Here is a 10185-nt window from a genome sequence, read left to right on the forward strand (position 1 = left end):
ACCGCAAAATACACAAGTCAAATATCCTCTATAAACAACAGGCGTGTTCTGTTGTTTTATCATTCGGTTTTGATGGACATACTGCCGTAAAAAAAATATAAATGGGTTGTACTTGTATAGCGCTTTTCTACCTTCAAGGTACTCAAAGCGCTTTGACACTACTTCCACATTTACCCATTCACACACACATTCACACACTGATGGGGGGAGCTGCTATGCAAGGCGCTAACCAGCACCCATCAGGAGCAAGGGTGAAGTGTCTTGCTCAGGAGGTTGGTACTAGGTGGGGATTGAACCAGTGACTCTTGGGTTGCGCACGGCCACCATTCCACTGCGCCACGCCGTCCCTGTATTCTTAAAGACTCTGTTTCGGGCACGCCTGACTGGTCGGAGGACATATTGGGAAGACTTTCTCTCCACCGGGAGGAGCTGGACAAAGTGGGTGCGGAGAGGGAAGTCTGGGCTTCCCTGCTTAGGCTGCTGCCCCCGCGACCCGACCTCGGATAAGCGGAAGAAGATGGATGGATAAATGATTACAACGATATTTTGTACTGTCACAAAGTATCTTGTTCTTTTTAAAAAATATATATACGTATACTACCAATATTTTGGTAGTGGTCTAGCAGGACCACGTTGGTGGTCTGGGGGAGGTCTTGGGGGATCCTTGTTGCACGTGCATGCAGAGGCATCAGTTTAGAAAGTGGGAGGTGTTGGACGTGAACAAAGAAGCATGTGCCAAACTGGATTGGAAGCACGAACACACTGTATGCATGGAGATTAAAAATCACACACACACACACACACACACACACACACACACACACACACACACACACACACACACACACACACACACACACACACACACACACACACACACACACACACACACACACACACACACACACACACACACACACACACGCACACACTCACACACACACACACACACGCACCGACCCACCACCTTCTGTTCTTTTTTTCACATCCTGCCTACGTTTCATGTGGCGGTTTAGGATTAAAACTGGAAAAAAAAAGCAGGTAAGAGTTCTGAGTTTCATATTCACAACTTTAAAGGCCTACTGAAACCCACTACTACCGACCACGCAGTCTGATAGTTTATACATCAATGATGAAATATTAACATTGCAACACACGCCAATACGGCCTTTTTAGTTTACTAAATTGCAATTTTAAATTTCCCGCCAAGTTTCCTGTTGAAATTGTCGCGGAATGATGACGCTTATGTTGACGCGTGCTTGTGACGTTATTGGTTGGAGTGGACATTTTATCCCAGTACCACTCACGGCTAAAAGTCGTCCGATTTAATCGCATAATTACACAGTATTCTGGACATCTGTGTAGCTGAATCTTTTGCAATTTGTTCAATTAATAATGGAGACGTCAAAGAAGATTGCTGTCGGTGGAAAGCGGTGGATTGCAGCTGCCTTTAGCAACCAAAACACAGCCGTTGTTTCTTTGTTTGTTGTGAAGCTTTACTATGGAACAGAGCAGTCAAGCCCACATGTCGACCAGCAGGTTTCGGTGAGAAAATTGTGGTAATAAGTCGGCTTTTACCGGAAAGATGAGCGGAGCTTGTGTCGTTCTTCCTCCTGCAGCTGTCAAATAGGCAGCTGCGACTTTCTTGGCTCCTCCATGGCTTCCATTAGAGACACTGGTGGTCACCAAACCCCCCCGACTTTCAGGTATGAGTTTATAATCTCACTAAAACACTAGTAACACAATAATCGGATAAGGGATTTTCCAGAATTACAGTGGGGCAAAAAAGTATTTAGTCAGCCACCGATTGTGCAAGTTCTCCCACTTAAAATGATGACAGAGGTCTGTAATTTTCATCATAGGTACAATTCAACTGTGAGGGACAGAATGTGAAAACAAATCCAGGAATTCACATTGTAGGAATTTTAAAGAATTTATTTTTTAAATTATGGTGGAAAATAAGTATTTGGTTAACCATTCAAAGATCTCACTGATGAAAGGAGGTTTTGGCTCAAAATCTCACGATACATGGCCCCATTCATTCTTTCCTTAACACGGATCAATCGTCCTGTCCCCTTAGCAGAAAAACAGCCCCAAAGCATGATGTTTCCACCCCCATGCTTCACAGTAGGTTTGGTGTTCTTGGGATGCAACTCAGTATTCTTCTTCCTCCAAACACGACGAGTTGAGTTTATACCAACATGGATACATGGATGATACAGCAGAGGATTGGGAGAATGTCATGTGGTCAGATGAAACCAAAATAGAACTTTTTGGTATAAATTCAACTCGTCGTGTTTGGAGGAAGAAGAATACTGAGTTTTAATGCCCTAAATATTTAGCACAATGATTTTTTTACTCCTTTTTTACACTGAATTTTAATTTACACTTAATTTTTGTAAACTGAATTTTTATGCACTGAATTTTTTGGACATATTTTCTATGCACTAAACTTTTTTCCACACAATTTTTATGCAATATTATTTTTACACACATTTTAAAACACCGAATTTCAACACACTCATTTTGATCACTATTTTTTTAGTCAATGGAATTGTCAGCCTAAATTTATGTAAAAAACAATCAGTTCACAAAATTCAAACGCAAAAAATGTACTTATATATAGAGATATCCGATAATACCGGACTGACAATACTATAAATGCTTTCAAATGCAATATCGGAATGTATCGGTTTCAAAAAGTAAAATGTATGACTTTTCAAAACGCCACTGTACTGAGTGGTACACGGACGTAGGGAGAAGTACAGAGCGCCAATAAACCATAAAGGCACTGCCTTTGCGTACCGGCCCAATTTTCACACACACAAGTGAATGCAATGCATACTTGGTCAACAGCCATACAGGTCACACTGTGGGTGGCTGTACAAACAACTTTAACACTGTTACAAATATGCGCCACACTGTGAACCCACACCAAACAAGAATGACAAACACACTTCGGGAGAACATCCGCACCGTAACACAACATAAACAGAACAGAACAAATACCCCCACCCCTTGCAGCACTAACTCTTCCGTGACGCTACAATATACACCCCCCGCAACCAAAACCCTGCCCACCTCAACATCCTCATGCTCTCTCAGGGAGAGCATATCCCAAAATGCTGTTTTGAGGCATGTTAAAAAAAAAAAGCACTTTGTGACTTCAATAATAAATATGGCAGTGCTATGTTGGCATTTTTATCCCATAACTTGAGTTGATTTATTTTGGAAAACCTTGTTACATTGTTTAATGCATCCAGCGGGGCATCACAACAAAATGAGGCACAATAATGTGTTAATTCCATGACTGTTTTTATCTGTATCGGTTGATATCGGAATCGGTAATTAACAGTTGGACAATATCGGGTATCGGCAAAAAAATATATATATATATATTGAATGTAATTTTTTTTTTTTGTAAAATTCACAAATTAATCTACATAAGTGACTTTTTTTTCTTGTGGTATAAATGACTACTACTCAGTGGCCTAAGGGTAGGTTGTGAGTTCAAATCCCGGCCGAGTAGTACCAAAGACTATAAAAATGGGACCCATTACCTCCCTGCTTGGCACTCAGCATTAAGGGTTGGAATTGGGTGTTAAATCACCATAAATAATTCCCGGGCGCGGCACCGCTGCTGCCCACTGCTCCCCTCACTTCCCAGGGGGTGATCAAGGGTGATGGGTCAAATGCAGAGAATAATTTCGCCACATCTAGTATGTGTGTGACAATCATTGGTACTTTAACTTTAACTTTGGTTTGGTTTCCGTCTGATCATTTTGGGATGAATTACTAAAAAAAACTGAGGTACTACTGTATAATTTACAACATTACAGGTTTTCAGTGCTGTAGCCTCGCAAGATATATATTTTTTGCAACTTAGCTCAAAGTGAGTTGCACCTGCACTGCAAAAAGTCAGCGTTCCAAAACAATTTAAAACAGAAAAGAAAAAAGAGGGGTATTTTATTTGAACTAAGCAAAATGATCTGCCAATAGAACAAAAAAATTTGACTTGTCAAGACTTTCCAAAACAAGTAAAAATAACTAACTTCAATGAACCCCAAAAATATCTTAAAATAAGTATATTCTCACTAATAAGAAGTGAACTTTTCTTGGTAGAAAAAACAAATGTTAGACCTTTTTGCTCAATATGTTGAAAAATATTCTTAATTTAAGTAAATGCTAGTTCCATTATCTTGACATAATGATATGCGCTCGGCATTATATTTCTTGAAACCAACAAACTTACACTAAAAACTAATGTATTGTTCTTAATGGAAAGGCAAGAAGGCAACAACTTTTTACTCTCGGGGTCTTCGAGCCGCTTAGGCAAATCATGTGGTCTAAAAATGCATTTTTCCATCTACAACATGACATCATCTCACCAAGTGCGTGCTCTTTCAGTCAATTAATGCGTATATATACAGCCCGGCCCCCGCCCAAAATGTTTTTAATTGTAATTTTGAAGAATTCATCCGAATGTGCATGAACCTTTTCTGTTCAAAATTGTTTGAAATGTCACATGTTAAATGTTTTAACATTAACTGTCAGTTTACTGGACTGTGCCAACTGTATTTTCTATTGTTTCATTGAAAATAAAACAGCAAAGTCCATTTGGCTGTCATCTGTTTTAATTATGAGACATAATTGATGTCAAAGTCATGATTTTTTTTTTTTCATGCTTGAAATAAGAAATTATTACTTTAAAAAAGTAGTTTTATACTTGTGAGTATTGATGACACAACTTTGCAACAGTTGATAGTCTAGTTTCAAGCGTGTTTTACTCAATATAGGTCATAAAATCTCAGCAACAAGCTGTAATATCTTACTGAGATAATTAAGGACCAAAACCCTTAAAAGAAGTAAAACACTCTAACACAGGGGTGACGAATGTACGGCCAGCCAAAAAGTTTTTTCCGGCCCGCGAGATGGGTTTGCTGAGTAGAAAAATTAACCTGAAATTTTTGAATGTGTCTACTAGATGTCGAAATAGCAATTCTTTCTATCTTTGTAGATGATGCTACATATCTATAAAATAAACCACATGATGGAAGTATATCAGTCCAGGAAAATGATCAAACTTTGGTGAACGTGCCCTTTCTACTACTACTTTGGCACATGTTGCAGCCGTGAAATTCTAAGTTAATTATTATTTGCAAAAAAATAAATAAAGTTTATGAGCTTGAATATCAAATATAATGTCTTTGTGGTGCATTCAATTGAATATGGTCTTTTTTTCTGCACCATCAAGGTATATATTGACGCTTACATAGGTCTGGTGATAATGTTCCCCTTTAAAGTCACATCTTAAGTGCACAGGAAGCCAGTGCAGGTGAGCCAGTATAGGCGTAATGTGATCAAACTTTCTTGTTCTTGTCAAAAGCCGCATTTTGTACCAACTGTAATCTTTTAATGCTAGACATGGGGAGACCCGAAAATAATACCTTACAGTAATCGAGGCGGGACGTAACAAATGCATGGATAATGATCTCAGCGTCTTTAGTGGACAGAACGGAGCAAATTTTTGCGATATTACGGAGATGAAAGAATTATTACTTAGAATATGGTCCCCTTTACTAAAGTGTTATCATAAACATACAACTTTGTCTTGAATTTGAAAAAAAAAAAAACATTTTATTTTTCACTAAAGAAGGGTTCGGTGAAGGCGCATATGAAACTGGTGGGGTTCGGTACCTCCAACAAGGTTAAGAACCACTGCTCTAACATGACATCTGCTTAGTGAGAATAATTATCTTATCAGAAAGAAAATAAGCAAATTGTCACACCTATGGATCATGTTTTGTTTTGTCATGTTATGTTTTGATTTTGGACATTCAGTCACGTTTTGCACTTCCTGGTTTTGTTTGTTTCCATGCCAACCTATTAGTTTCCACTTGGTCCCCTTATGTCGTGCCCCGATCCTCAGCCTCTCACACCTGTTTTCTATTACCACAGCCAGTACGTAAGTCATTTGCTTTCTGTTCATCATTCTGGGAACTTTGCTATTTGCATTCTGCTTCATGCCTTCACGATTACCTGCTACGCACCCTGCTATCCATGCCCCTTGTTTCGGTCACAGTAAGTGTTTTTGTTTCAGTTGTTCATAGTTCTGCCACAGTGCAAGTTGAAGTTGATAGTTTATCGCCTTTCATGCCATCGAGCAGGTGTTTTGTTTTCCTGTTTGTATTTTTGTAGCCAAGTTTTGTACCTCTTTGTGAGCGCCCTTAGGTCGATTATTTTTGTATTTAGCATTCAAATAAACCATGTACTTACACTCTCGTTTGGCTCGTCCCGTACCCTCTCTGCATCGAAGGAGTAAACCAAATCCAAGTACAAGCCTGACACAAATATCAACCTTATTTGAGATATTTCATCTTACTTGGATTTCAGTTTTTGCAGTGTGCGAGGTCTGGGCGCAGTAAGTAAGTTATAAATCGTCTCATTAATTTCACCGGTGTAATCTCACACCGGTGTTGGCTCAGGACCAGAGAAAGCGGATCGGAGCAAGAATGCACTTTGCTCGCATGCTCTTTGTGAGAAGTGTCATTTATTCATGCGGGAGACGGAGGTCAGGTAGAGGTAGCGGCTGCTCTCTTCAGTTATTTTTTCCTAATGACTTTATTTTTTTTTTTTGAGAGAAGCTCCTGGTGCTGGTACCTGGCAGAGTAATGAGACATTTCCAGCCAAGCACAATGACAGCGTCACTTTCTGCTGGTCTGCTGGGAGCTCCTGTTAGGGTGTCGAGCTATAATTGCACGAGATGTTGCTAAGGGGCGGGGGGATCCAGTCGGAATATTCCACACAGGAATATGGACAATCATGTGAATATTTATGCAAGCTCACCTTAAGCCCGCCGAGTATGCGAGTGGTTTGATAGCGTCAAATATCATCCTTTTTTTATTTCCCAGGCCGTAGACCTTATCAAATTATGAGAGAGCCCAGGGACGGATGATTGATTACTATTAAAGCTGTCGGCGGCCTGTGTGACGGCTCCCACGGCTGAGAATAGATCTCAAGAATGACAGCTGCTTCTCCCGCGGGACGCCGGCTCGACCCGCTGCTGCTAATTTGTGCCAAAAGCCCGCGCGGTGCGGAGGCCAAAGCGCATCGTGACACTGAGGCTCGGACACGCTTGTCACAATTAGTCAGTCCCCCCGTGATTGATCCACAACAACATCATTCTGGGGTTCGGGTCCGTTCACAGAGCAGACACGGAAGTCAATCATGCCGCAGAAGGGAAAAAAAAAACCTGACACTGCATTTTCTCAACGTCAACTACAAGCTCCATTTCCATATGAGTTGGGAAATTGTGTTAGATGTAAATATAAACGGAATACAATGATTTGCAAATCGTTTTTAACCAATGTCTGACGAGTCCACATTTATCAACAACATCCAGGAATGTCGCCGGCTTCTCTGGGCCCGAGATCATCTAAGATGGACTGATGCAAAGTGGAAAAGTGTTCTTTGGTCTTAGTGTGTCCACATTTAAAAAAATTTTGGGAAATATTCAACATTGCGTCATCCGGACCAAAGGCGGAGCGAACCATCCAGACTTTTATCGACGCAAAGTTCAAAAGCCAGCATCTGTGATGGTATGGGGGTGCATTAGTGCCCAAGGTATGGGTAACTTACACATCTGTGAAGGCCCCATTAATGCTGAAAGGTACATAAAGGTTTGGAACAACATATGCTGCCATCTAAGCGCCGTCTTTTTCTTGGACGCCCCTACTTATTTCAGCAAGACAACGCCAAGCCACATTCAGCACGTGTTACAACAGCGTGGCTTCGTAAAAAAAGAGTGCGGGTACTTTCCTGGCCCGCCTGCAGTCCAGACCTGTCTCCCATTGAAAATGTGTGGCGCATTATGAAGCGTAAAATACGACAGCGGAGACTCCGGACTGTTGAATGACTAAAGCTCTATATAAAACAAAAATGGGAAAGAATTCCACTTTAAAAGCTTCAACAATTAGTTTCCTCAGTTCCCAATGGTTTAATGAGTGTTGTTAAAAGAAAATGTGATGTAACACAGAGGTGAACATGCCCTTTCCCAACTACTTTGGCACGAGTTGCAGCCATGAAATTCTAAGTTAATTATATTTAGCAAAAAAATTAAAAATAAAGTTTATGAGTTTGAACATCAAATATCTTGTCTTTGTAGTGCATTCAATTGAATATGAGTTGAAAAGGACTTGCAAATCATTGTATTCTGTTTATATTTACATCTAACACAATTTCCCAACTCATATGGAAACAGAGTTTGTAGAAGGAGGCAACAATACACAGCAAACAACATGTAAACCAAGGGTGTCCAACTCAAATACAGAGTGGGCCAAAATTTAAAACTGAACAAAGCCGCAGGCCTAGGTTGAACAAATGAACCTTTTACAAACTGTAATAGGGACCCATACAAGTTTTGCGTTGAATATTGAACAAGCAATGCTTATGTAACTTTAATAGTGACATGCAAAATCGAGTTCCAAATAATAATAATAATAATATTTAAAAAATATCTATGGCATCCATCCATCCATTTTCTACCACTTGTCCCTATAATTGAATGCCTCTTTTCTATTTGCAGCCTTCTGAGGTAAATATCAAAAATAAACTTTTTCCACAAGCAAGTAATACATTTGAAAATAAAATAATAATGAATGAATCAAACATTCAAGCCGTGGAGTAGCAAGAGAAAGTGCATGAATAAATCGTTAATTATTGCTCAGTTTGCTACACTGATCTGGTTTAACTCTGAATATGGAACAAGCAACGCTTATATAACTTAACAGTGCAATATCAACTTTCAAAAAAGGTAAAAACATCAATGGTATATTAAATAGAATTTTTTTTTAAATGTCTCTTTCCTATTTGCAGCCTTCGGGGGTAAATATCAACACTAACTTTTGGGGTTTGGTGGTAGCGGCGGGGTCTATATTGTAGAGTCCCGAAATAATTAGTGCTGCAATGGGTTCTGGGTGTTTGTTCTGTTGTTTTTATATTGTGTTACGGTGCGGACATTCTCCGGAAATGTGTTTGTCATTCTTATTTGGTGTGGGTTCACAGTGTGGCGCATATTTGTAACAGTGTTAAAGTTATTTATACAACCACCCTCAGTGTGACCTGTATGCCTTGCATTCACTTACGTGTGTAAAAGCCGCGTATAATATGTGACTGGGCCAGTACGCTGTTTGTATGGAGGAAAAACGGACGTGACGACAGGTTGTAGAGGACGCTAAAGGCACACCCCCAATATTGTTGTCCGGGTGGAAATCGGGAGAAATTCGGGAGAATGGTTGCCCCGAGAGATTCTCGGGAGGGGCACTAAAATATGGGAGTCTCCCAGGAAAATTGGGAGGGTTGGCAAGTATGAGTATTAACGGTGAATGCATGTTACAGCCGCTGTAATATACCGGCGGGCAAGCTCTAATGTTCATTTTATATTGCCTAAAGGGCCAAGTGAAATTACACGGAGGGCCAAATTTGGCCCGCGGGCCAGAGTTTGACTCCCATGATGTAAACACACACACACACACTACCACTACACGAGGGAATGATGAAAAACAAATCAATGAGTGAAGTGGCAAGCTTGCAATCCAATCAATACCCCGTTTGTGTACAAGAAAATAAGCAAGTTCAATCTTTTCATTAACCAGGGGTAACACAATCCAGTGAAAAGATTCAACAAAGCTGCCATCACTCCCTACTATTAAGGCAACACACACATTTAAGCTCAAGCTGTCTCTCTTGCGGACGTCACATGTCACTGGGCGACAGGCGCCGCCTTTTAAAGGCACGCACACACACCCTGCTCTCATCTCTCTCTCAATTACATAAGACAGATATTGTCACGAGGGGGGGTCACAGCTCACTGCGGGGTCGTTCTCCCAGGAATGCAGAAAAGACAACTCCGGACGAGGTAGGAACATGATTTCATCCGTTAATCATACACAATACCAAAAGACTGGGAACAAACAACAGAAAAGCGTGCCGATCGCACGGGAAGTTAAGGCAACAACTTAGCACAGGGATCAAGAATCGAGAACAGGAATAAACCAACGTAAACAATGAAGCCGGACTGAGTGTGTCGAGCAACGTGAATGAATAGCTCTCTGATTAGTGCTCAACAGCAGGTGAACATGCCGAACACTAATCAGAGGCAGGTGAAGCTAATCAGTACCCATGGTA

Source organism: Nerophis ophidion, linkage group LG11 (genome assembly GCF_033978795.1).
Source record: "Nerophis ophidion isolate RoL-2023_Sa linkage group LG11, RoL_Noph_v1.0, whole genome shotgun sequence".
NCBI classification, from domain to species: Eukaryota; Metazoa; Chordata; class Actinopteri; order Syngnathiformes; family Syngnathidae; genus Nerophis; species Nerophis ophidion.